The sequence below is a fragment of the Sturnus vulgaris genome, chromosome 3 (genome assembly GCF_052056855.1).
Source record: "Sturnus vulgaris isolate bStuVul1 chromosome 3, bStuVul1.hap1, whole genome shotgun sequence".
Taxonomy (NCBI): domain Eukaryota; kingdom Metazoa; phylum Chordata; class Aves; order Passeriformes; family Sturnidae; genus Sturnus; species Sturnus vulgaris.
In genome coordinates, this window is record NC_142245.1 from 108,625,501 (window position 1) to 108,650,812 (window position 25,312).

The 25,312-nt window shown below is 40.6% G+C and overlaps 1 long non-coding RNA gene across 1 annotated transcript in view; it reads left to right on the top strand.

The window, feature by feature from the left end:
• Window positions 1-258: 258 nt before the first annotated feature.
• The window catches only part of LOC148224526 (uncharacterized), a 50,819-nt gene continuing 25,765 nt past the window's right edge, over window positions 259-25,312 (top strand). Inside the window, exon 1 of the long non-coding RNA XR_015802925.1 lies at window positions 259-291. This is a non-coding gene — a long non-coding RNA (uncharacterized LOC148224526). The remainder of the gene's footprint in view (window positions 292-25,312) is intronic.

Consider the following 25,312-nt stretch of genomic DNA (forward strand, 5'->3'; position numbering starts at 1 on the left):
GACATTTGGCTTTAGGGAACAAATAGACTAAAGCAATCCCTAGGGTGATTTTATCACCTCCCTGAGACATAAATTTGCTGTAATGTTTTTGTTCCTTACTGTTAATGCTTTGTTTTTTGTTTTTTTTTTTTTTTTTTTTTTTTTTTTTAATGGGAGAATTCCACAATTAAGTAACTGTTCTGCTGTTGTTTTTTGGGCTGTGCAAGGTATGCATCTTCTACTATGAAAGAAAGAAGGAACTTAACACACGTGGTCTGGATGGAGCCTGAGATCCACAGACCCTGGGGCAAGGTAGGCAACCAGCAGGGAAAGGCACATATTTAGTTTTTGTTAATGCACCAGCATTTTTTTTGCACGTGTTTTCCCAAGGTCTTATGAAGAAAATACATTCTCTGTACTTCTCATGCAAGTAGGAGCTTATTAGTAGTTTTTATCCTGCTTAAGAGCAACAATACTCCAACCTATGGGTTCTGCAGGGCTCCCTTACTCCATCAGCAACAGCAACTGAGTACCTAATTCTGACCCTCTAAAAATGCAAAATAATTGAGATGACTGTAAATAGAAGAGACATTTGGGACTTGAGGGAAAGGACAATTTAGGGAAGACATCTGCAGCCAGAAGAGGAAAACCAAAGTGTGCAAATTGGAAGTGGTTTAGGAAACAAGTCCAATGACAAAGCATCTGTGGGGAAATAAAGTTTGGGAACCCTTGAAAAAAAAGAGGAATGTCAATTAAAGTTAGGGAGAAATTAATTGAATGAATGTGCGACGAAGAGAGAAACATCAAGATTTACTTGAGTACCTGAAGCACAGCCCAGATCAATTACTTGCTGCTGTCAGCATCATCAGTGCAATGTAAGAGAGATTGAATGCACGCTATAAAATGCACCGTTTAACAAAGTTCAAGCTATTAAGTAATTAGAATATAATATGTGAACATGCTGAATATGCTTATTTAAATGTAAATGTTTATTCACTGTTTATTTTTAGTGCAGAAAAAACATCCAGCTTGCTTAGTTGTCCTTTCTGTTTCATACACTGCTGATCTATTGGATACCTCTAAGCCAGCATCCAGAGGCAGCTGCTCCTTTATCAATGGCATCCAGGGACTCCTCTTGGAAGGTGCAAAGTAACCTGCAAAGGAAACAAATTCAAGGTGGATAATAAATATACTTTGCTCCAATGGGCTGAAAAAACAGCAATATTACATTTCCACTTACAGAGAGATCACTGATATGGCCATTTGTCAGTGATGTTAAGGGACAGGGCCTGAATGCAGAATCATGGAATAAGGTTTGGGTTGGAAGGGACCTTAAAGATCACCCAGTTCCAACTTCCTGCCGTGGACAGGGACACCTTTCACTGGATCAGGTTTCTCAGAGTTCCATTCACCCTGGCCTTGAACACTTCCAGGCATGGAGCATTCACAGCTTTGGGCAACCTGTGCCAGTACCTCACCACTTCCACTGTAAATAATTTCTCTCTAATATCTAACCTAAACCTCTTTTAATTTAAAGCCATTCCCCCTTGGTATTGTCCTTGCGCTTGTAAAGAATCCCTCACTAATCAACTAATATGGCTCACTGAGTGGGAAAAATCAGCTACAGCAGTTATGCTGTTTGTTGCTGGCACTTGGCAGATCAAGCTGCCCTAGGTCTGCCACTGGCAAATTGCATGGCCTCAGGTCAACCATTCCACCTTGCTTGTGAAATAATGGCAAACCAATTAATACATGTAAATATCAGAGCAATAACCACTGCAAAATCTCAAATTAATTCCACAATTTTGCTCCTGATTATGTCTTCCAAAATAACCACAAAAGGTGAAGCATAGTTTGTCTGCAAGGTTTTTCTGATGTTAACACACACTGATCCAGAACGTGGCAGAATTAGGCAGAACTGTGCTCGTGATTTGGTTAGTCCTATTGATTTTAATCCCAACACTTTAAAACCAGAGTTTGTCAGCATCTAGTCATCCTAGAAGGAAGGCAAAGAAAATGCTCACCTGTCGGAAAGCAAAAGCTGTAGACATACACACATTGGCCAGTAATATGTAGAAATAAATCTGGGTGCAGATTTTGGGGTGTGTGTCATATTTAAAAGCATACAGTGAGGTACCAGCTTTAGTTCTAAGGCTTTTATTCTAAACATCTGTGATGTTCTTAGTCTTTTGTGGCTTCAAGCCTTTCACCAAGTTCCAGATTCTGCAAAGTACACAAGAACCACTTTGTACAACACCTCCTGTCACAGGCTGTCTTTATAGTCTCTCAATCTCGCTTACAAAAGAGGTGATCTGTCCTTGGTTGGAGATTAGCAACATAAAGAAACAGTTGTACCTGAAAATATTCCAAAAGGAACCACATCATAGTTAAAGCCATGTCAAGGTTCCACCACAGTCCAAGCTGGATGCTCCAACAAAAGAGAAGAGGAATGCCAGTGTTGCAGAGTAAGCCTCAGACAGGAAGGTGAGCACGGGAGTTCCTCCTCTGTTACAGAATTTCTGAATAACTTTGGGAACACCAGCACTTCTGTCTACATCTCTAACCAGCCACAGAGAATATCCCTGAGCACAGGGACTCGATCCTCTCTTCTGTTAAATTTTTAGCAGTGTACTTGTCAAGGTTTTGTCTGGACCAAATACAGGCTCTCAAACAATTCCCAAACACTGTCTGGAAGTTAGCAAAGGCCAAGGACCATCCCTAGAATAAATTTCATTTATTTCTACAACAAATTAGGCTAGGAGACAATTCTGGAAATCACCTGGTCTTAACACCATGGTTGAAAAAGGTCCAGTGCAGTGTGTTCAGAAGCTGTGCCCAGTCAACCTCTGAACACCTCCAAGGACGAGCTTTTCACAGCCTCTCTGGTCTCCTCTGTCAGCAGTTAATTGCTCTCAGGATAGAACAGGTTTTCACAGGTAATTTACATTTCCTGTCAATCTCTAGTTTTCCTATAACTGTATGAACTCCCCAAAGGCATTTTGGATGTGTTACCCTGCTCTGGAGGATAAAGGGGTGTAACAATAGGCACGTGGGCAGACTTTGTCACTTGGTCTAAGGGTTAGAGAACAGATTAATAGAGATGCAATCTCCAAGTCTTGGTTCCTATCAGTAATTTGAATGTATTAGCACTTAATTGGAGGGCTCAGATCCCATCATTGTGCTTGAATACATGGGGACCACAAGGGATAAATCCCTGTGCATGGGTATGCAGAAGACATACTGAAAACTGAGCAGATCTCTTTAGGAAAAGAAATAAAAATTCATTGATCTGTCTTTGGATTGTCAAAAATTGCTCTTTTTCATTTTCTTTCTTTCTTTTGTTTGTTTGTTTATTTTAAATCAGCATGTCCAGAAATGAAAACTCCAAAAGTCCTATTAAACATTTAATAATGTGTAGTCTTAGCCAAGCAACTGCAATGAGACAAACAACTAAACAAACAATCTGTGGACATTTGAAATATTTTTTGGAATCTTTCAGGTTATGTTAGATCTGAGTGGGAATACTTATAAATATTCAGAAAGAGGAAAAGATTTATTTTGGCAGATGAAGCCTGACCTTTGCACCGTGTTCCTTCACAGTGCTGCTAGGAAAACACAGGCCACAGAGAGGGGGTGACTGGAGGACATGTGTGGGACCAGTTCTTATGTAAAAAACAGCACAAAATCCATGTACAAAGTCAGTGGTGTGTTGGCCTGAAGGGTTTTCCTCTGTGTAAAAGTAATTTCATCTTCAGGGAAGAGAAACTTTGGGCTGTGACTTGCCATTTTCTTATATAGTCATCAACACTGCACATATATCTTAGAATATTACAGATATGAAAGTTTGTGTCTTGCAAACAAAACCAGCTGATGGAATGGGTGATGATGCTGGGGATACTGGTGGAAGATAGTGATTGTTTCAGGCAGCAATAAAAAGATGGGTTTTTGGTTTTAGAATAGAAATTCACTGACAGACCTTACACTGTGCCACACGGCTGAGCACACACTTCACTCCAGTGAGCACTGCATACACAATAAATAAATATACCAGTATAAGACATCTGCCTCATACCACAAGAAAGTAATGTAAAAGAAGCTTGGGAGTGAGAGGCATGCAAAACAGTTTGAGGAAATGAATTTCACCCTGCAGTCTCACTGAGCTTTCAAACCCACCTGGTCCTTTACAGAGACTCTGAGGATGGTGGATCCAGTTCTGATGGGTAATATATAGCCTGGCTTGGAGGCACCCATGGTGCCTTGCAGGATGTTTTGTTTGGTGTCTCAGTGCTTTGGCCACCACTGTCAGTTTTGGGGCAGAAATGGCCTGATTATAAGATGTACATTAATAGAAGCCAACTGTGGCACTCACATTGTATTAACCCTACTGCAGAGAGAGAAAATGCTAAGTTAAAAGCAGATGGAAAAGAGTAGGATAAAAAAATTATGTTTGCTGTTTTTCTGTAAATACTAGTTTTTAATAAAAGACATTCTGGAATGATTCTGCAGGGAAAATTCTTTGGCAGTGGAGGATGACAAGAGAACGATTATATGTTCTGCAGTGCTAAGAAACTGCTCTCTTCCCTCTCCATTTTGATTAAAAATATAGACATTTTGTGGTTTCTGTCTTTGTAAACACATTTATAAGGTACACTTTACAAAAACTGTGTGCAACAAGAAGGACTTTCCCAAAGATCATTATTTTCTCCTGAAACCTCTTACAGCTATCTGGAGACTGCTATTTCTATGTGCCAGACTTTGTCTCAGACCTAAATAAACCCTGTAGCTGTGGCCCTGATGGTCTGTACAGTAGATAACTTTTTTGTCATGTAATCCCCCACTTTAGGGCTCATAGACTAAGACACCATCATCTTGTATCATTTGATTGCATTTAAATCTGTGGGAATTGGATGTGAAGTCCAGCTTCTTGCTAGTCAGCATTGGATGAACAGGATACATTCAAATCTAATTGGAAAATAGAAATTAGGGAGCCATGTGAGAGGCAAAAGGAATCTTGTCCAAGACTGCAGAAAGAATTACAAAAACATGCCCTTTTCTTTCTTTAAATATAACAGGAATGTCAGCAGATCAGAGCAATTCTATAGCATCATGTCAGAAAGGAAAATCCAGTGTTTGAGTCATTATTGCTTTCAGAAACATTGAAAACTCAAAGCTGGATGATTTTTCTGAGAAAATAAGATTGGAGATTTTAAAATAGAAAGATAAGAGGGAATAGTGCACTAAGATCCTTTGAATAGTCCACTTCCTGACCTCTAAATAGGTCCAGTTTGGTGAAATTGTTTCATAGTAGTACTGAGAAACTTTGGGAAAAGATCAGCACTCATTTGTGCTGTGCATGGAAACAAAATAGTGCCTGGGACATACAGACCTGGGGCAGTGATCGGGCAATGATTTATCCAATGTGGCAGGTAAAATGATGCATTTTACTATGACTTAATATGTAATGTTACTTTGTTGATAAAAGGATCAAGGCTCTGCTGTGGGAGGTATTATGAAGTTATGTAGAAAACTGGGTTTTGCAACCAAGCTACATCCAAAGGACAATTGAAAGAGTCCAGCAAAGTCATGGCATAGGTATCAAACTCCACAGTTCCTGCTCCAATGTCATGGGTTTTTTTCAGTACATTAGGCAAAGAAAGGGTGAGAGAAGTTGGAAATTATGGACATCGATCATCTTCAAGGTGGGGATGAATAAAATGTGGAAAACTATGGATACATGAAGGGATTGGGAGAGTGAAAAAGAAAGGAACTGCTGGTCTGAAGGACATGGTGGAGTGGATCCTGTGTGATAGCAACAAAACAAACTGACAAAGTGCTCTGCAAGGAGTGATTGGGCTCTATGAGCTTAATCGCCTCTTTTAAAATTCTTTCAATATGTCTGAGGGTTGTTTCTGTTTGTTTGCTTTTTATTTTTATGATGTGTCAGGATTCAGAGCTTAAATGTATAGTATTGCAAGATTATAGCTTGATCCCAAAGGAAATACCAGGCAGTGACTGCTCTGTGAGCTGTGTTTATATATCAGCAAGCAGGAAAACATGGCTCAAATAGATTTTTTAGCAGCAACACAATCCCTTTAGACAACTTAGAAACTTTCACTCGAAGTAATTGCACACAGTCAGCTTCTAACATATTGAAGTCAAGTTTTTGTTTTAAATCAAAACATCTTTGTTTACCATTTTTTCCTATAGACTCATCCACAGGTGCTTCATTATCTGTGCATTTTGTTCGACTGTTTAAAATCTAGGAAACTGTCGATTTAAAATTGCAGAAGTTCATTTTGGACTAGACTTTTTCAGTCAGGAAAAACTGTGAGATAAGGTAAAGTATGTTTAAGAAAGTCATATTTTTTCAGGATGGAAAGACCTTTAGGATGCTGGGATCTTCTGATGCACAGAATTCTAAATATGGGCTGAATATGAAATGTGAAAATACAGAAACTTTGAGTCTTCTAAAGAGCAGAATAGTTTTTAAGTTTTAAAAGGTTTCTTAATGATTTGAGAGTTGTTCAACTTTGCTGTTTCTGGATTCTTCTATTCAGAGTCCTTTTACCTTCTTTTCTCTGACCTGATCTTATTCCATATCAACAAACCATCCATAATTGACTTTTTTCCTTAATGGCCCCTGTTTGATACATCAATATCAAAGTCTGATATTCTCAAAACTGTTGCCTACAGATGCTGTACATTGCTGCTTGTATTACTGACAGGTTCCTTAGGCACTGTGGCCTTGCAAGACTTTATTCCCCAAAAGGTCCCCTTCAATTATCTGTGAAGTTTGGCCACTTCTCACATGCCTTTCCCTTCACTGGCAAATGGGAGGTTTGTGAAATGGGAACCCAGCCATCCCTCGAGGTGCTGTGCCTTTTGTCACCTTTGCACATTGCTCTTGTCCCATCCAGCAGTTTCCCATGTCCTGTTCAGACAACTTAGCCTGGGGCTTAGGGAGTGATCCAGTCATCTCATCACAGCCCTAAAAAACGACCAGACCCTGTCCAAAAGCTGTGAGGAGACTGAGCAGCTCCAGTCTGACATTTCCGTGATGAATGGTTTTCTCCTTTCTTGCTGAATTTGCCATTCTGGGACAGGAGGTGTCTGCTTGTTCCTGACAATCAAGGTCTGACCTCCTTCTTCATTATCCTGAAAGCCCCATGTCAGAATTAGCATGTTTGGCTTAGCTAATAATGTGTAAATCAAACAAACTGAAGTGTATGATTTCTTTCTCTTTGGATTTCTTAATTTCTGATAGTGCTAGTGAAACTCTTGTGGGTGTATCTGAGCTCCTGTGTGTTGTGCAGGGGAATTAAATGTATGGTTTGAGTCAGCAGTAATGGAAACCTCTTGCCAAAATATCCCACACAGGGCTGGGAGGGAAGACCTTGACTTCCCTGCACTGCATGGGGAGCTCAGAGGAGCAGATGCAAACACTTGTGGTTCTCACCCTCTTATTTTTTCAGTTTCCTTACTGAATTCTGTAACTTCATTTCATAGAGAGGAATTCTTCAGCTTGTTTTGATCCAGAGTTTCTGCTCATTAAGAACAGGCACAAACATTAGACTTTTAGGATATAGATTTACAGCTATTATAGTGATAGGAAAGGAAGAGAAAATGTTATCTGTGAAGCCAAGAGAGGTGAGGACCAGCTCTTCAAATCTAACAGTGATTTCAAGAGCCTTTGTTTTCTGCTCCCCAGCAAAGGAAAGGAATAAGTAATTTGCAAGCATAGTAAAACAGAGCATTAGTTAGACACGGATAGTTACTAAAGTGACTATTTTCAAGTTTTAAATTAAATGCCAAAATATTTGTTTCTGCCTAACATAGTAGAGAAAATGAAATAGAAGCGGGAATCTTGCCAAAAGGTTTATTGCATATTAACAAATGTTATTTTTGGATCACTATGCAACTGGACAAAGCCCAATTCTTCAATATAGTAGCTCAGTAAACAAGTGTTTGGGGGGTTTTAATATTTTGATGGCAATAATGTGCCTGATGCTGGGTGCCAGTTCTGCTAAGGATCAAATCGATGGTTAAATTATTAAGCAGTAGTGATGGACCATCTTTCAGGGGTAATTACTTTAACAGTAATAAAAATGAGTGTATAAAGTGTAAATTGTACATGCTGACACCTTTCTAATGGCAACTGTTGCTTTTGAGAGCTCTCTCAGTAGCTAAACCATGTTGTACCACACAATTGCTAAACTAATAGCACTCTAACATCCATGGAGGGCCATAAGAAAACATGGATTAAATTAATTTGGATGTTCTTGTCTGTCTTCACATGGCAAGCCTCTCCTCCAGGAAAATACTATTACTCCTGGGTATCTTGTAATTACCCTCAGTAGAATCCAAGTAATTTATCCTTGAAAGAGTCCAGGTGGAGCTGGGGACTGAGCCTGGGAGATATCCATGAACAACAGCCCAGAGAGGTGGAAAGCAGCCGGGTCCACACTCCCATCCAGAGGATCCCTTCTGTGTGTGTTCATCTCTCCAGTGTGTCCCTGTGTGCCTTCCCATCAGTGCAGCCTGTCCCAGGATTCTCCCAAGCAATGAGCTTTATGACAGCACCTCTGATCTGTGTCGTCTCTTCCCAGAGGAAGAAATGTGTGCAAGGAGCTCTTCATTTTGGGGATATTTTAGCTTTCTCCTTGCTGGCAGCTCTTTTGATGAGAAGATGTGGATTTGCTGCTGGGGACACATCTTACTCTCGTTTTATGTTTTCTTTTTTTGTTGAGCTTAGATCCCTTTGATCCCACCACAGAATTATGCTGCCCTTTTTTACAGAAATGACTTTTATTTGTCCCAAAAGAATGGGATCCATCAGCCTCCGTTAGTTCAGTTACCACCCAAAGTTCCTGGTGGTGCCAGGTAATGTTTTCTCTCAGTTAACAGAGTGAGGGTGGCCTTTACCTCGATGAAGCTGACCAGCAGTGAGTGGTTAAACTGCAGAAACTCCATTTCTGTCACTCAAGTGTCAGAAATGATAGATTTACTGGGCACAAACCTCCAAGAACTTTGAAGCTGAGGGCTTGGCTGAGCTTGAATGCTCTATCCTGTTAGCTGCCCTTACTAGCATGAGCAGGTTTGCAGCTGTGTGTGTTTCTATATCACCTTAATCTCTTTTCTTCCAGGGCTTGGGCCTTACCCTTTAATACTACCTTATTAAAACCCCATTATGGTTTAACTGCATCCATATTTAGTAAGGCACTGACAAAGCTTATGCTGGCATTAGGAAAATAAATCATAATAAGATGTAGAACACTTATGCAGCTACCTGAGTCATCCCTAAAAGCTAAAAAAAAAAAAAAAGAAGAGAAATCAAACAAAGTATCCAAACCTCCATGCTTTTATATTCAGGTTGTTGGGGGTTTTAAATGGTTTTTTTTGTTTGTTTGTTTGTTTGTTTGTGCTGGTTTTTTTGGTTGTTTTTTTGGTTTTTTTAGCCAAGAATAATATAGAAAGAGGAAGAGCCTAAATAAATTTCTAGTCTAAAACTATTGAACTGTTCATGGATCTTAAGTCTTCCCAGTCCCTGAAGCCAGGAGCAGACTATAAACACTCTGGGATGCTGAGAGGAGAATCCACCATTCACATCAACTTAATTTGTTGCAGGACTTGTGGGAATTGCTTTGCATTTTCTTCTTTAGGTTTTAAGAGGATTTTAGCCCACACATTATTGATTTATCTTGCACATTAGGTGATCCAAGGTGGTGAGAAGAAGAGTAGATAGACAGATGTCTGCTAGAACACGCCTTAAGGGAATCTTGCAAGGAAAAGGGAAATAAGGCATCTTCAATTGTGATTGTTCTCATCACAGGTGGAACTCAGAGCTAGGACGGGGAGAGCTTTATGTTTGGTTTGTACAGACTTCAAAACCATGGATGCCTCTTGCTGAACCCCTTCTGTAAAGTGATGAGGGAATTCTGGGTTTCACTGCAAAAAATGAAATTATCTTAAACTGCTAGAGGGGGAGTATGAAAAAGTACATAGAAGAAGTGAACCTACAAAAGGAATTAAGTAATGCCATGCTTACTCTCTTAGTTTCATGTATCAGTCTGTCAGTCCATGCTGTTCTTGCAATGCCTTTATCCCTCTGCCAGAGGACAAAGCCTGACCCCTTCCCACTTCTGTCAGCAAAATACTTCAGTGTCAAACCTCAGGTTTTCTGTGTTTTTTTTCTCCATCCACCTGCTGCTCCTGCTGCCACAGCCAAACCAGCCACACTATTCCAACTCTGTTCAGTCCAGACAGAAAAACTTGCATGCAAAACCTGCTGAGTATTTAATCACTCATGCTGCATGTCACTGTGTGTGTCTTTGTGTCATCTTGCTCGTTCTTTATCAGTGAGCATGGAAATCTATGATTGGCAATATAACCCTACAAGAGCTGGGGGAACTGGTGCAGCCACTGTTTGTGTTCACAACATTCTCAGTTTACACTGAAGTTAGCAGGTATGGGATGTATTTTGGTTTGTTTGGATTGCTGAGATTTCTTTTTTCCCTTCTCAATGACAGGCATGGCCTTTAGGGCTTGTCTGCTAATGGAAGAGTTTCCAGCTCTACAGCCAGAAATTGGACATTCTTAGTTTTATTTGACATTGATCTGTTATCTTCAAGTGAACAAGCTGTTAATGGTCCAGATTTCCGGATAATAAAGATTATCTTCACTATCTGACAAATATCTCATTGTCAGGGAGGAACTCCTGAAGGATCTAACAAAACTGAGTGAAAGGTTAAGATCGTGGCAGAGGAAGATAAATGTGCACTAGTTCATCTGTGGAAAATAATGTAAATCATGTCTCCTTGATGTTTACAATCAGTTCACCGGAGAAACCTTGGCATCACTGCTGGAGGGCTCTGAAATCACTGCCTACATGTGCAATGACAAGCAAGAAGCCAACAGGAACAAAGGAACCCTCAAGAAGGGCAGTAGGAATGGACTAAGATGTCCTTTTGCTGTTACATAAAATTTCCTTGCACCCACACTCTGGGGACTTGGGTCTCTACATCTCAAAAAGAATGTCATGGGGTTTGAAAAAAAGAACAGTGAGGGACCGAAATTTTAAAATGAAGATGGAGGAAAAATTCAAGCTCTTCTTTATGAAAACTCTCTGTGAAGAGCAGAGTATTCCTTGAAACTTGTAGACATCAATTTGGAACAATTTTGGTGTGCGTTTTTTTACACGCAATGAGTAGTGAAACTCAGAAATGAATGAATGAAAATGTCGGTGATCTGTTCCTGGTATACACACACACACACACACACACACACACAAAAAAAAAAACAAAAACAAAAAAAAAAAAAAAACAAAAACAAAAAAAAAACGAAGGAAAAAAAGTTAAGACCCCCAAAGACCAAAAACAAGCAAAAAGACAAAGTACAAAAGCAGTAAAAACCAATTCTTTCAGTCACCTCTATCCAGCTCTTAGGAGCTATGGGACATGACCACCTTCTACTTTTCAAGGTAGAGCATGTTGTGCTGACAAAATGCAGTTGTTTTGGATAATTAAGATAATCAATACTAGTAAATCAAACAGTGCTTGGGGGTTTCCTAAACACTAAAACTTAACCCTCTATATTGTCAAACTGACAGCACAGCTCTTGGCACACCTTTAGCATGGTTGGTTTAGCAGCTGATGAAAGACTTTTGGTTTAATTTTGGACATTAGCAGAGACCAGGGACCATTTTCAATGGACATTTTGGATGCAGCCACCACTGGTGGTGGAGATTCTGATAGCCTGGCTATGAGCAGATAGCTCTGCTTGGCCTAAGGGTGGCTCAAAGAACAAATGTGGGCATTGTATATTTTACTGGAAGAGTTATAACCAGAGTGGTGGTGATCTGTGGCTCAAATATTCCTGCTGACAGTGGGCTGTGGGTGTCAGGGAGTTGAGAATTTTAGTGCATCTCTTCCCAAATGTCCCTGCTCCACTGAGGCTGCCATCCACTGTGTGTGGCAAGTCAGGATGCAGCATCTGATGAATCAGCTGCTCATATCAGGTAGAGGCACTTATTTTTGAACTCTGCTCTTGCTTTTAGTTCTGAAGGACTTGGGAACAAATATTCTTCCTGGCCCAGCCCACGGTTATTGACTGTGTGACCTGAGCCATGCATATTTACTTGCATAGACAATTTTTGCATCTCCACCTTGCCAAGCCATTGTCCCATTCTTCTTGTCTATTTACACAGGAGGATGGTTTTGCACAAGCTCTGGTTCAGTGAGCTTGTAGAGTAATCAGTTACCAGGCTCATGGATTTTCATTGCACCTGTGCTGCTGGGAAGTGCCCAAAGATTGCTGTGTGGAGTCCTGTATGCCCATCTCCAACTCTTTCTGTAGCTGTGAAGGAACAGCTGCTTTGAGGTCTGTGTGATTTACGAAGCATGACTACACCATTTGTGCAGGATGACAATTTTAGTGGGGAAACCACTTTGATGGGTCAGCAGGGGGAAGGCAAAATTTGAATAAAGTCATAAAAGACTATCTGAGACAAAAACACTGTAAGAAATTCTGGAAGTGCTTCAACCAAAGCAATAAAAAGATTTTGAGTTCGGATTTTGTCTCCTGACAGTAGTTTGCAAAATGGATATATACCCAATAATCAAAGAACTATTCAGTGTGAAATCTGACATTCAGGATGTGGGTGTTGATGTCCTTTGTTTATCTCCCCTAAAATGACTTAGATAAATCAGTTAACAAAAGCTATATTGTGCTCTGTGGAACATATCAGAGATTTTGGGTGTCAGGCTAAATCTCAGCCTACCAGAGGGACTGGAGTGCCTTGTGTGCCTCAGAAGATGATGGGCAGTTAATCAGAGCAGAGTTTCACCTTTTAGTAGCTTTGAAAAACTGTGTTACTTTTCACTTTCGGTTAGGGTGAGAAATGCCATGAAGGATTTTAGTCTTGGAGCTGTTCCTCACTTAGAACTGTTGTACTAAATCAGGCCTGAGGTTTACTTGGACTGTTTTCCAGTCACTGACAGTGGGCAGCATCAAATGACACAGAGTGATGTTGAACCATTGTCATCCTCCTTCCAGCAGCCAGATGTTGAAAAATATCCAATCACATCAAATAAACACAGCTAAGCTTAAGATGTGAAGAAAGAAAATTTCCTTACAAAATGTTCAGCATCACCACTCAGTAACTATTTAAGATAATAAAATTGTGAACATTAAGAAATATTTTTTTGATCTGTGTTTAATTCTTGTCCTCAGGAAATATTTTTGCCTTCAAACACCACCATAAAATTTGTTCCTGAAAAGCAGGTTTGCAGAAAAGGTCCTGAGGGTCCAAGCTGAACATGAGCCAGCAGAGTACCCTGGTGTCAGAGGCTAAAACTATCCTGGGCTGCATTAGGCAAAGTATTGCCAGAAGGCTGAGGGTGTCTGTGATTCTCTGATCTTTTAGATGATGGAATCAGTTCTGACAGTGCAGGTAGAGAGGCACAGGGATTTGTACCTGGGCTACACCTGGGTGTACCTGCTACAGGCACACCTGAACTGACAGCTCTTTACTACAAGTAGGAATGTAACCTGGGACCCACAGCCTACCCACATACTGGGTTTAATACCAACATCCTCAGTGTTAAATTAAATTAAAAACTATTGCACTGCTTTTGTCACTTCTCCATTAATAGTAGTAATAAGGCTAAAAAACATATTACTCTGATAATTAAGAATTGTAAAATTCCTGAAGCTATGGTACTTTAATTTCTCTCTGTAATATATTAAACACAATGGTGAGTTTTCACAGACATACTGGCCATTATATCAGTATTAGTAGTGCTAAAATATATGAATATAGAAATTATTTCTGAAACCTTGGGCATATCTTGGGCATGTTACTCCCATGAGGAAGTGCAGTCATGAACATATATATTCACATTTTCTGACAGTCCAGACATACCCTCCTGATTTAAAGTCATTGCATAAGGCATAATATCCTTGCTGTAACTGTGGCATATAATATAATAAATATAATATGTGAGTCTGTGACAGTTACACTGTGGACAAGTTCTGAATACGCTTGGAAGGCACCTAAATACATGACATTAATTCCATATAGAAGTAGTTAGGTCTTTCACATGATTAAACCACAGAGTTTCAAAATATGCCTTCAGGTCAGCCTGTCCTACTGGTCATATCCAATAGATCTCTGGATCAGCAGAGCTGGACTATGTTCTGGTTACCCCTGCAGATAAATTGAGTTATGGTAGATGCTGCAGACTAATTTTTGTGCAACAGAATTATCTGCACTGAAAAATTCTCTGCTGATGGAAAGCAGATTTGATCCATCCAGGCTGAAATTTTAGGTGAAGTAACAAAAAGCCAGTATCTCTACTCTGTCTGACCTGCTAGAATATAACTGTAAGTTGTGGGTGCCCCATCCCTGGAAATGTTCAAGGACAGGTTGGAAGGGGCCCTGGGCCATCTGATCAAGTGGGTGACATCCATGGCAGGGCAGTTGAAACTAGATGAACTTTAATGTCCTTTCCAATCCAAACCATTCCATTATTGTATGATAGGCTCAAAAAAATTAATCAGAGGAATTATTGGGGTGGAGGGAAATGGCCATACAATGACTATTAAGGATGTTTATCAATAACATTTAGCTCTGAAAATCCCAAAAGTGCTGCTTGCTAGAAACTTCAGGGCTGTAATGGGTGGAATATTCTGTACTGACTTTCTTCCTTGACCCTTTCCTGAGGCTCATGTTACAAGCCTTGAACAGAGACCAGCAAGTTTGATTTGACATGGGACAGTCATTCTTAGGAGTCTTCTTGCTCTGAGTGTGCTCTGTTGCAGGGATTCCTGGGACCAGGGCTCCTTTCAGTGCTCTCCACATCAAACAGAAATTTCTTTCAAGAGAGGAGTGAGGATGTCTCAGTAAGACAATTATAAAGGAAATTAAAGAACAGAGAAAAACTAAAAATAACTACAACAATTTTAAGGATCTGTATACCACAAGGTATTGTGGTATTGCGACAGGCAAATGAAAATGAGAGGAATGGGAGGTAGGGAATTATATAAAGAGCAGTTTTTCTCATTTTTTAAGACAAAAATCTGTTGTATTTGAAGGCCAAGTGCAGGCTACTATTATTAAGTATTAAGGATAAATTTGTTTTGGAGAAACACCAGATGCTTACTAAGTATCAGTGGAGGGAATGTGGAAAAGAACATTACTAGCAATGGCAATAACAAAACAGAAGTAGGATATAAAAATGCAAATCAACTGCTTTTTGCTCAGCATATGGCATTGTAGAAATACAGAATCAACCTAGCTATGAGCCAAGCTAGCAAAAGATGTTTTGCACTAACATTCTACAGAGTTAAATTAATGAGGCTACTATTAGAAACCATATTCGAGAAATGCTAACCTTTCAATGAGCATTTAGGCTATGAAGATTTTTCTTTTTCCAAGCTATATTCACTCTGAAATGTGGATGCCCTCCAAGTTTAAGGAGCGTGATATAAACAAAAGACATTATTTTTCTGCCTGCGTGTTTAAAATGTAAGGTACCATCCTTAGAATTGCTACATAATTCACTTTTCTGCTACATTTCTCAGAAAACATGGTCAAGTAGCAATACTGAAGACAAAACAGCATCTGCACTTGAAGTGAGATACAATCTTCTCAGGCTGTTAGCAGAGGAGATGCCCCTGCCTTTCTGAAAGTTTGAAGTCAAGACCTTTAGCTGAATGTGCTGCTTCTTTCATAATAATGCCTGAATTGTAGCTGGTGTTTTCCCATTTATTTCCTCTTTGATTGCCTTGCTGGTAGCTGTTTCTGCTTTGTTTAATATTTATTTCCCCTTGGTCAGTACTAAACCCCCTCAATACTGTGAAGCTCTTCCCAACAGAAAGCTGAGATGGATTTTCAGGTATCTTTGACAATCACTGCATTGATGTTGTGGTATCCAGCAATATCACAATACATATTTAGGTTTCACTTCAGCTGGATTGTAACATCCTGCTCTGGGTGTAACCAAAGTGTTGCAGGGCCTCGTGGGGAATCCATTCAGAATAATTTCATTTAAGCACTTGCTAACTTCAGTTCTGCTCTGAACTCAGCTGCACTGGTAACTAAAAGACTGATATGCATCTGCCTGCACATATTGCTTGATGATGATCCAAAAGCACAGGTGTAGCTACTCCCCCATGGTTATTTCCATCTTTAGGTATTCAGCTGGCTGCTCTGGGCTTCCATTTCCTTACCTTAGTCAAGCTCCTACAAGCATTTTTAGTCTGAAGTCTTTCAAAGCCCTTGAATTCTCTGTCAGCAAATGCTGCAAAAATGCAAAGCACTGCTAGCATAAGGCAGCATGTTCTTTATCCCAGAGAAATAGGGAATTCTGCATGAAGGAGAGAGCATTGCTGAGAGGAGGTACAGGAGATATAAAAAGCAGCCTCTCCAAAATCACTTCTGCTGACCTGTACAGGACAGAACAGACAATTTCAGCTGGGAGGGACCTACATGATCACCCAGTCCAGCTTTCTGACCACTTCAGGGCTGGCCAGAAGTTAATGCAGGCTATCAAGGGCATTGTCCAAATACCTCCTAAGCACTGGCAGGATTGGGGCATCAACCATCTCTCTAGGAGATCTGCTCCAATCTTGGAACATCCTCACTGCAAAGGACATCAAGGATCTGCCCTTCATCCACTGGGCAGATGATGTTATCAGCAGTAATATCAAATTAGTTAGACTGGCCTTTCTCTTTGTTGTCCATGCCTGCTGATAGAATTATTCTTTAAATGCCTTTCAGAAGTACCCAGTATGTGTTTTAACCATCATTTTTCTGGGAACTGAAGTTAGATTAACAGGCCTGTGGTCTCCTGGGTCTGCCCTCACACCATTCTTGCAAATCGGAATAACCTTGCTTAATTTCCAGTCAGCACAGACCTTTGAGAGATGATCAGGAGGGGTCCTGCCATAACATCAACATCAAAAAATGATTCTTGATTTTATCTTCTCTTGAGCCTTTACACTTCAAGCTTACAAACAGAGTGCTTCAGGAAAAGAGGGGCCCACAGGAAGATGTGATCAGTGTTCTGACTGCACTGACCAAGCTGCATGCTCTTCTCCAGTGCATTGCAGCCTGTGCTGCCCACATGCAAGCAGCTGTGGTCCTTATTATCCTGCTCAGTGATGGACTGTGATCCCCTCCTGAGAAGGAGCAGACTGGAAACAGAGGAGACACAGAAAATGTTCTGATCATCAGCACTTTGGAGAAAGTAGAGGCTATTCAGGGCTTCTGGAAGGAGAAAAAAACCCACATTTTTCTTCATTATATAATTTTGGTTTGGTTGGGTTTTTTTTGTTTGTTTGTTTTTGTTTGTTTGTTTGGTTTGGTTTGGGGTTTTTTTTGTTTTTTGGTTTTTTGGGGGGGTTTTTTGTTTTTTTTTTGGTTTTTTGTTTGTTTGTTTTGTTTTTGTTTGTTTGTTTTTTGTTTTGTTTGTTTGTTTGTTTTTTTTTTTTAAGATGGAGCTTTTTTTATATACATGGCAAAAAAACCCCTAGCTTTTTCCAGCAGTCATTGCCTCACCCTCCTTCATACCTTTCTCTCTACCCGCCTGAGGTGGGTAAAATGGATCTCTGTACATTGTATTTTCAGCTCCTCATATCTGCTGATCCAGCTCTTCACTGTGCATTTTATTGTAAAGAATATGACTAATATTAGCCAGTCCTGATCTTGTATTTTCTCTGTGGAGATGACTGTGTGTGCAGTGTAGTGCTTGGGTTTAGAGATTAATTTCTTGTGGTGTCTGTTCTGATATATGCTTTGGATAGCAGTTTGTACCTTAGCTTGGAATAGGTTTAAATGATCCTGAGTTCTTGCATTGCCCCTGACAAATCTCTGCTGTGCAGAAGAGCTTTACCTGTCTGTTCAATATTATCACTCCCCACCGAGAAGTGGAGTTGTCCACTCTGGGCTCCAGTTCTGAGCAGGGCAATTCTGTTGCTCAGGACAACTGGATGCTGAGAGGTAAAGAAAGAGTTCCAGCAGGGGCAGCTCTCCATGGCAGCAAAAGGTTAATGCACTTTTAGTTCCTTCCAGGAAATTCCCAGAAGTCAGGGCACTGGCCCAGCCTTTGCAGATGTCCCTGGCTGAGCTCACCTGGGGAGGCAGAGCTGAGCTTCCCTTTGCTGATCTCAGATACAACAATGTCAATTTGCCTGCTCAGTGAACTGTCAAGGACTCCTCTGTTTGGAGGGCACTTCTGCAGAACTCCTCTCTTTCCTGTTGCTCAACAAAGCCATGAGAGGGTATTTAAATGGATCCACTGGGAAGAAAGCTGTGAAAGCTCTATGTCATTAAAATAAATTTTTCTAGCCTTCACATTAAGCAAACAAACAAAAAAAGACCAGGATAAATTGAGATAGCTGGTCCAAAAAAAAAGCATAGATCCCAATTCTCCTTCTTTCTGGTTACCTGTGAATTCCATGAAGAACCAATGCAGAGGTTATACAGAATCCAGCACAATACAGAATTGATTTCTGCATTTGGAGTGCTAGTATAATATTAGTCCCTAACCAAAACCAAAAAGCCTTTTCAGCTGGATGATTTTTTGCTGATTTTAATTTTTCCTTGCATCTTCTTTAAATCAGATTAATTTTTCCTTGCACAGAACTGACATGGTAAAGTTTTACTTTTATGAAGAAGAGAAACATGGCCAATGTCAATAGTTTCTTCCTCAGGCAGGGATGTGGGTAACAGAAGTGGAGGATCCAGAGCTGAACTGTGAGATACAAAGGGCTAGAAAGAAGGAGAGAAGTAGCCACAAGCAGTGGTGGCTGCCTGGACCAAACCTCTGTTTAATTCCCAGTCCATGGGCAGTGCTGCCCGAGTCTTGCTGATCACAGCTGGCTGCTGAACCCAGCTAGAGGAGAGCAAGTGCCCAGCCCAGAGCAGCAGTGCATCCTCTGTGCAGTGATGACACAGCACAGGGGTGATGGGGGCTGAGCAGTGCCAGAAACCAGCACCACAGAGAGAATTGATTGAGCAGGAGTTGTATGGGATCCAGGGGATTTCTCTGGGTTAAAGTGGTACAGCCAGGAACTCACAGTAGAGACAAAACTCACCAGTCTAGCGATAATTATGCTTTTTTAAAGAAATCCATCTTTGCTGAGGGGCACAATGCACCATTCAAACACCACTGTGGGGTTGTAAAAGAGGTGTTTTACCTGTAAGGGGTACAGAAAGTCGCTGTGGGCTTCTATATAAACGTGACAGATCTCTGTTACCTGCTGCTAGGTGTTTGCAACACAGCTCTCACCCTGCTCCTTAGGCAAAGATCTGTTCCTTTCCCTTCTTACATGTTTGCCAAAGCTTGGGAAACAAAAATCTTCCCCTTTGCACTGTGCCAATGGCTGACTAACTCGCAAATCATTGCAGCTCCTTAACAAAAATATCATGATCCAGCAATAAAGGAAAATAAGTTTATAGACAAAATGTAATTAGAACTGGCAAAGCTGCTGTTTGCTATTCGGGAACATCCTTGACTATATTTTCCTGTTGTTTACCTATAGACTTTATTTGTTTGGAAGAATGGGTCTGAAGGGGTAAAAAGGACAGTGTTTTGCTTTGACCCCTCAGACATGGAGCCACCCCAGGGACAGCCCAGAGACCTGGCCAGGGCAGAGAGCTCAGCCCAGAGCCCACCCGTCAGGCTGGCTGCAGAGACTGGTGGGTCCCATTACTTCACTCTGGGAAATGAGGCTGGAGGGTGGGAAAAAGAGGAGACTGCAATGCAGAATGCTAACTCACACCCCAGTCCTTTCCAAATTATGCAGTTTGTCCTGGTAATTTTCAGATCCATGTTTTCCTTTGCGCCACAGCTGCCACTTTTCCCTTTTTCCTGCCTTGTCCTCAGTGGCTAATTTTCTCCATTCTAGTTCAAGAGGAACAGTAAAACTTCTTTTCCAGCTTCTTTGATGCATTTCTGCATCCATCATTCTCAAATTTAAATTTTCTCCCTGCTGTGAAGGATGCAGCACAGCTCAAGGCTTGACATCATGCTAGCTAATTTGGTTTTCTGCCTTTTGGTTAATAATTTTTTTTGCTAATGATTATGTAGTTTTTTTCCTACCTTCCTCCTCCACTATCTCCTTTCTTTTCTCTCTGCCTCCCTCCTGTAATCCCTGTCTTCCTGGGATGAAGGTTATTTTAGTCTGAATGCCTGTTGAAATTCATTTCTTTCGCCTACCACTCCAACTCTGATCCCTGTATGTTTGCAGTGTTTTGTGTTTTTTCGATCTCTTCTTCTGCTGATTTCTAAAACTGGGAAGACTTTTTATTTGCAAATGGCTTCAGTTCTCTGTCTTTATTTGAACCACCAGCTCGCTTTCTATAATTTACCATGGATTTCTGATAGAGATGTGGCTACAAAGCACTTCCACTGACTCACCAGATGAAACACCTGAATTTTTAAGTCTGTGAGGAAAACACAGTGATTGCATCCTAATTCTCAAAAATGCAATATAGAGTGCAATGCACGAGTTGGACAAAAATGCTCTTGGAAAATGAGTGAGAAGCTATTTGAATGGAAATAGCACAGCAGATATTTAAGACCACCTGGGAAATCAGTGGCCACTTAGCTTGACTTCAGTAGGCTAGAATGTAGTAGCAGGGGACTGTAAAAATAAGTATTTTGGGGAAATGAGCCTGCTGAGCAATAAGCACCATGAGTTTGAGACATTAATCACATCTGACAAAAACTGTGGCATCTTGGGTTATTACAGGGTGTGTGGGTGAAACTCATGGTGGATGCAATCCATCTTTTCCTGAGTATTGTATTTGATGCATTGCAATCTAAACCTCAGGACACTGCAGAAGGATGATGATGTGATTAACATTGGCTGACAGATCACATTTGCCAGTGCACAAACTCGTTAATAGAAGTAAGGGTGGAGGTGCAAATATTTGAGCAGGAGCATTCAATAAAATTGTGAGAGATAGTGGACTTTGGATCTCAACAAGAAATTATTTTAGACAAAGTCCCAAAAGTATGTATTGGATCCGGATTTTTCAGGTTATTAATCCTTGGAATTACACTTTGATGAACATGATGCTATGATGGGAAGTGGTGCACATGGCAGCCAGAAGGAAAACTAAAATAGCTGTTAAGTGCTCTGGTGAGAGTAGGAACTGATAGGAAATGTTTTAAAATAGACAGAAACCGTCTGATATACATGAGTGCTCTGGAAAGATGACTACTGTGTTTCTTTCCAAGGAATCTTTGGAAAGTACTGAAACACAGCAGTTATTTGAAATAGTGACCTATTAACAAACCCAAGAGCTCTGCAATCAAGAGGAGATTGCTGCAGAGCAGAAAATAACCTACTTACAGCTTTGTTTCTGAAAGTCAGAGGTCCTTCAACTGATTAATAGTGCAGCATTAAATAATGCTCATACTGCAACATTTAATGTTTTTATATGTCTCAGGCTGGTTTTAGAGCCCTTTAGTTTGCAAGTACCCCTAAGGGGAAAAAATCAGCATGAAAATAGTGAAAACTGAGTTGTTTAGAAGTCAGCAATTTAACTTAAAGTATTTATATTATGATTTAACAATAGAGAATTGTTACAAGGGTAATTTGGGTGGGATTCCTCTTACCCTGTGATGTTGGAATTTGATTTCTGAAGAGACATAACAATCTCCTTCTGAACTAGATTCTCAGAGCTTGTTACATGCAGAGGAGCAGATATAATCTGTGACATCTGCTGTGAGTTAGTTCACTCTAGGTAGGTGTCTGAAATGAATCACCCACTGGAGCTGCTGAAATCACCTCATTTTCTCCACTGCCAATAGAGCTGGCTCAAGTAACTAAACTTAGATATGGTAAATTGTTTTATATCTATAGGACAAGTCCACTAAGACTATGGTCTTCAGAGTTTTTAAAACTGGAATATTTTATTTTTCAGAATTTTAAGACTCACTTTCTCACAACAGATGCCACCATCATTGTGCTGATAAAACACACAAGCTGTGGTCATAGTCAGTACACTGAAAACCAGTCAAATCAAATTAGAACATGCCAAGAATATACTTCTCAAAACTCTTCCCCAGTAGTTCTTCTGATTAAAAAATGTAAAGTTAATATGATTCTCACCAGTTATTTCTCATGACTCTCAGTTAAAACAGATTTAAATCTAATAACTTCTGATCTTCATCAGGAAGATGGAAAGCAGACCTCAGATCTGTGGGATGAAATGCCTCCTTTTAGTGCCTCATTATTCTTTAAACATGTAGCAACAGGACCGTATTTTCTTTGAGGCATCAGAAACATCAGAGTTTACTATGTTAATATCTAATCTTCTCTATCCCTTGACACATTTGAAAGTCTTCATGCTTCTTATGATGAAATAAAGGATGGAGAGCAACTTTTTACACAGGCATACAGTGCTAGGGCAAGGGAGAATAATTTTATACTAAAAGAGGAGAGATTCAGATTCTGTTATAGAAAGAATTCTTTGCTGTGAGGGTGGTGAGGCACAGGTTGCCCAGAGAAGCTGTGGCTGCCCCTGGATCCCTGGAAGTGTCCAAGGCCAGGCTGGATGGGGCTTGGGATAGTGGAAGGCGTCCCTGCCCATGGCAGGGGGCTGGAACAAGATGATCTTTAAGGTCCCTTCCAACCCAAACCACTCTATCATAATGTGGTTTATGATACTGGATATTTTGCAGAAGCTTAGAGCAATAAAATTTCAAGTTAAAATCTACCATGTGTGCAGTTTTGGACTAAGTTTTGGGCTGTAGTTCACCTGCAGCTCCAGCCCTGGGAGAGCCTTCTGAACACAAGCACTCAGGTTCCCACACTGAGATTTAGGTCTCTGTTAGGTGTGTGTCTACATGTCTGGTCTCCCACAACAGTCATTAGAAAGGAGATGCCAGAGAAAACAAATGTTTTAACACCTCCTACAGTGTTTAATTGATTTCAGTTACAGCTGGATCAGGGAGCTGCTAATGGCCTGTGAAACAATCAAGAAGAGAAGTTTAATTTGAAAAAAAATGTCCAAGGGCTGCTTGAGGCCCTAGTTGAACAAGTGGGTTTCAGGGGTGAGCTTAGGTATCATTTGTACATTAGTAAGGAGCAGCTCCTTCCCATATATCTGCAGACTGCTGGTCGCTGAGGGTCACTGGGCATTTTCAGCCATTTGGTGTAACCTTAAAATACCTGAGACATCCACAAGAGAGTGGTAGATAGAAGTGGCTCCTCATGACTGGGAACTTTAATCTAATGAGGGAAAATGGAATTGTTTAGCCTGGAGAAAAGGAGGCTCAGGAGGACCTTGTTGTTCTCTACAGCTCCCTGACAGGAGGGTCCAGCCAGGTGAGGGCTGGGCTCTGCTTGCAGGAAACAAGGGACAGGACAAGAGGAAATGGATTTCATTTGCACCAGGGGAGGTTTAGATCGGGTATTAGGAAAAGTTTGTTCACCAGAAGGATTGTCAGGCATTGGAACAGGCTGGTGGGAAGTGCCTGAGTCACCATCCCTGGGGGTATTTAACAGATGTGTAGATGTGGCTTTTAGGGTGAACCACTTTACTGCTGGATGTGGCAGTGCTGGGTTAATGGCTGGATCCAAGGCTCTTTTCCAACCTAAATAATTCTGTGATTCCATGTGACACAGGACATATGTGAGATCTGTGCCACCATGTAGAGGACTCTGGAGGGCAGGTGAGACACTCTAGCACATCTCAAATGACTTGCTAAGTTATGCATGAGAAGCTGATTCAATCTTCAACAGGGATCCTCCACAAATCAGCTATTCCTGTGTCACTATTTTAATTTTCTTAACCCCAGAGCAGAAGAATGTGGGTTTGAATCTATGGTCTTGTCATTAAATTCCTAAACCTACAGAGCCCATCTCTTGAGATACTTTTATTCAGAGCCCCCATTAATTTCCTCCTGGATCATGCTAATTTGTCATGCTGGCATTTTTGTGCTGTGGGGAGGAAGAACAGGAAGCAGGAAGAAGCACAGGGCAGTCCTAGAGGTATAAAGTGGATTTCAGGTACTGCTTTTCTTTGAAATTGCACTACTTCCTGGTGCATAACAAAGCAACCACTGTAACAATCACCACCCAGAATCCAGAATGTCAGGGCTTGTGTGTACCTGCTTACAGAAAAGGGTGGAAGACATGGATTGTTTCACTTATTGGACCACTGTGAGGTCTTTGCATATTCTGGGTTGAAAATTTGCATGAAACCATCCAGAAAAAAAGGTTTAGTAGTGATAGATTTATGTGAAATTGAAAAGTGTGAGAGAGGAAACTCAAGAAAACCAAGAAAAAGATCAATAAATGAAATTAATTTTCCTATAATGTACAATTTAGACTAAAAATGCAATAAATTAAGAAAAAAAGGCTATCCACGACATGGATAATATTTCTTACGTTGCTCTGGGCACCTAGGAGGTGATGCCAAACCTCTTGCTGCAGGATTAGCAATAAATAATAAACACTAATGAGAAGCAGCTCATTTCACTCTGGTGAAGGACTCAGCTCGCAGATCCTTGTCAGGGGTGGCTTTGGGGTTAGATGTGCCTTGTCCCAATGCAGAATAACAGTTTCTGCCTTCCTAGGTCAGGTGGGAACCAAGGGCATTTGACATCCCTCTTCAGTGTTGTTTAGGTACAGTGAACAATTCCTGCCTGGTGAGGATGTTCAGACTGCAGATTAGGTGTGTGAGGGAAATGGTAAATGCTCTGTCAAACACCGTGGGTGAGGGCTGAATAAAACACCATGGGAAGTGAGGAGCACTGCATTGATGGGGAAGGGATTATCTGACCAAGAGAGAACCTCATTACTCTTGTAACTTTTGCACATTCCCCTCACCTCGTCTTGTTCCTTAACAATAAAATAAAGAACATTTCCCCTGTTTTGCATGCACCCACCACAGTGCTAGCCAAAATAGACCAGGCTGATTAAAATCTTCTGAGGTGACTTCCTGAGTTGTGTGAGATACTGCTTCATATTTTTTTCCTTATATCAGCATTATATCTATATTTATTGTCGTTTTACCATTTCATTTGAATATTAGCATTTACTTAATCTTTCCCTGACTTGTACAGTCACAAGCATGAGAATTAATTAATCAGTGATAGGACATGGGGCAATGGTTTTAAACTGAAAGAGGGTAGGTTTAGACTGGACATAGGGAAGAATTTTTAATGATGATGGTGGTGAGACACTGGAACAGGTTACCCTTAGAAGCTGTAGCTGCCCCATCCCTGGAGTAAAGAGTAAAAGTCATGCTGGACGAGGCTTTAAGCAACTTGATGTAGAGATTAGATTATCTTTAAAGATGCTTTCCTCTCCAAAG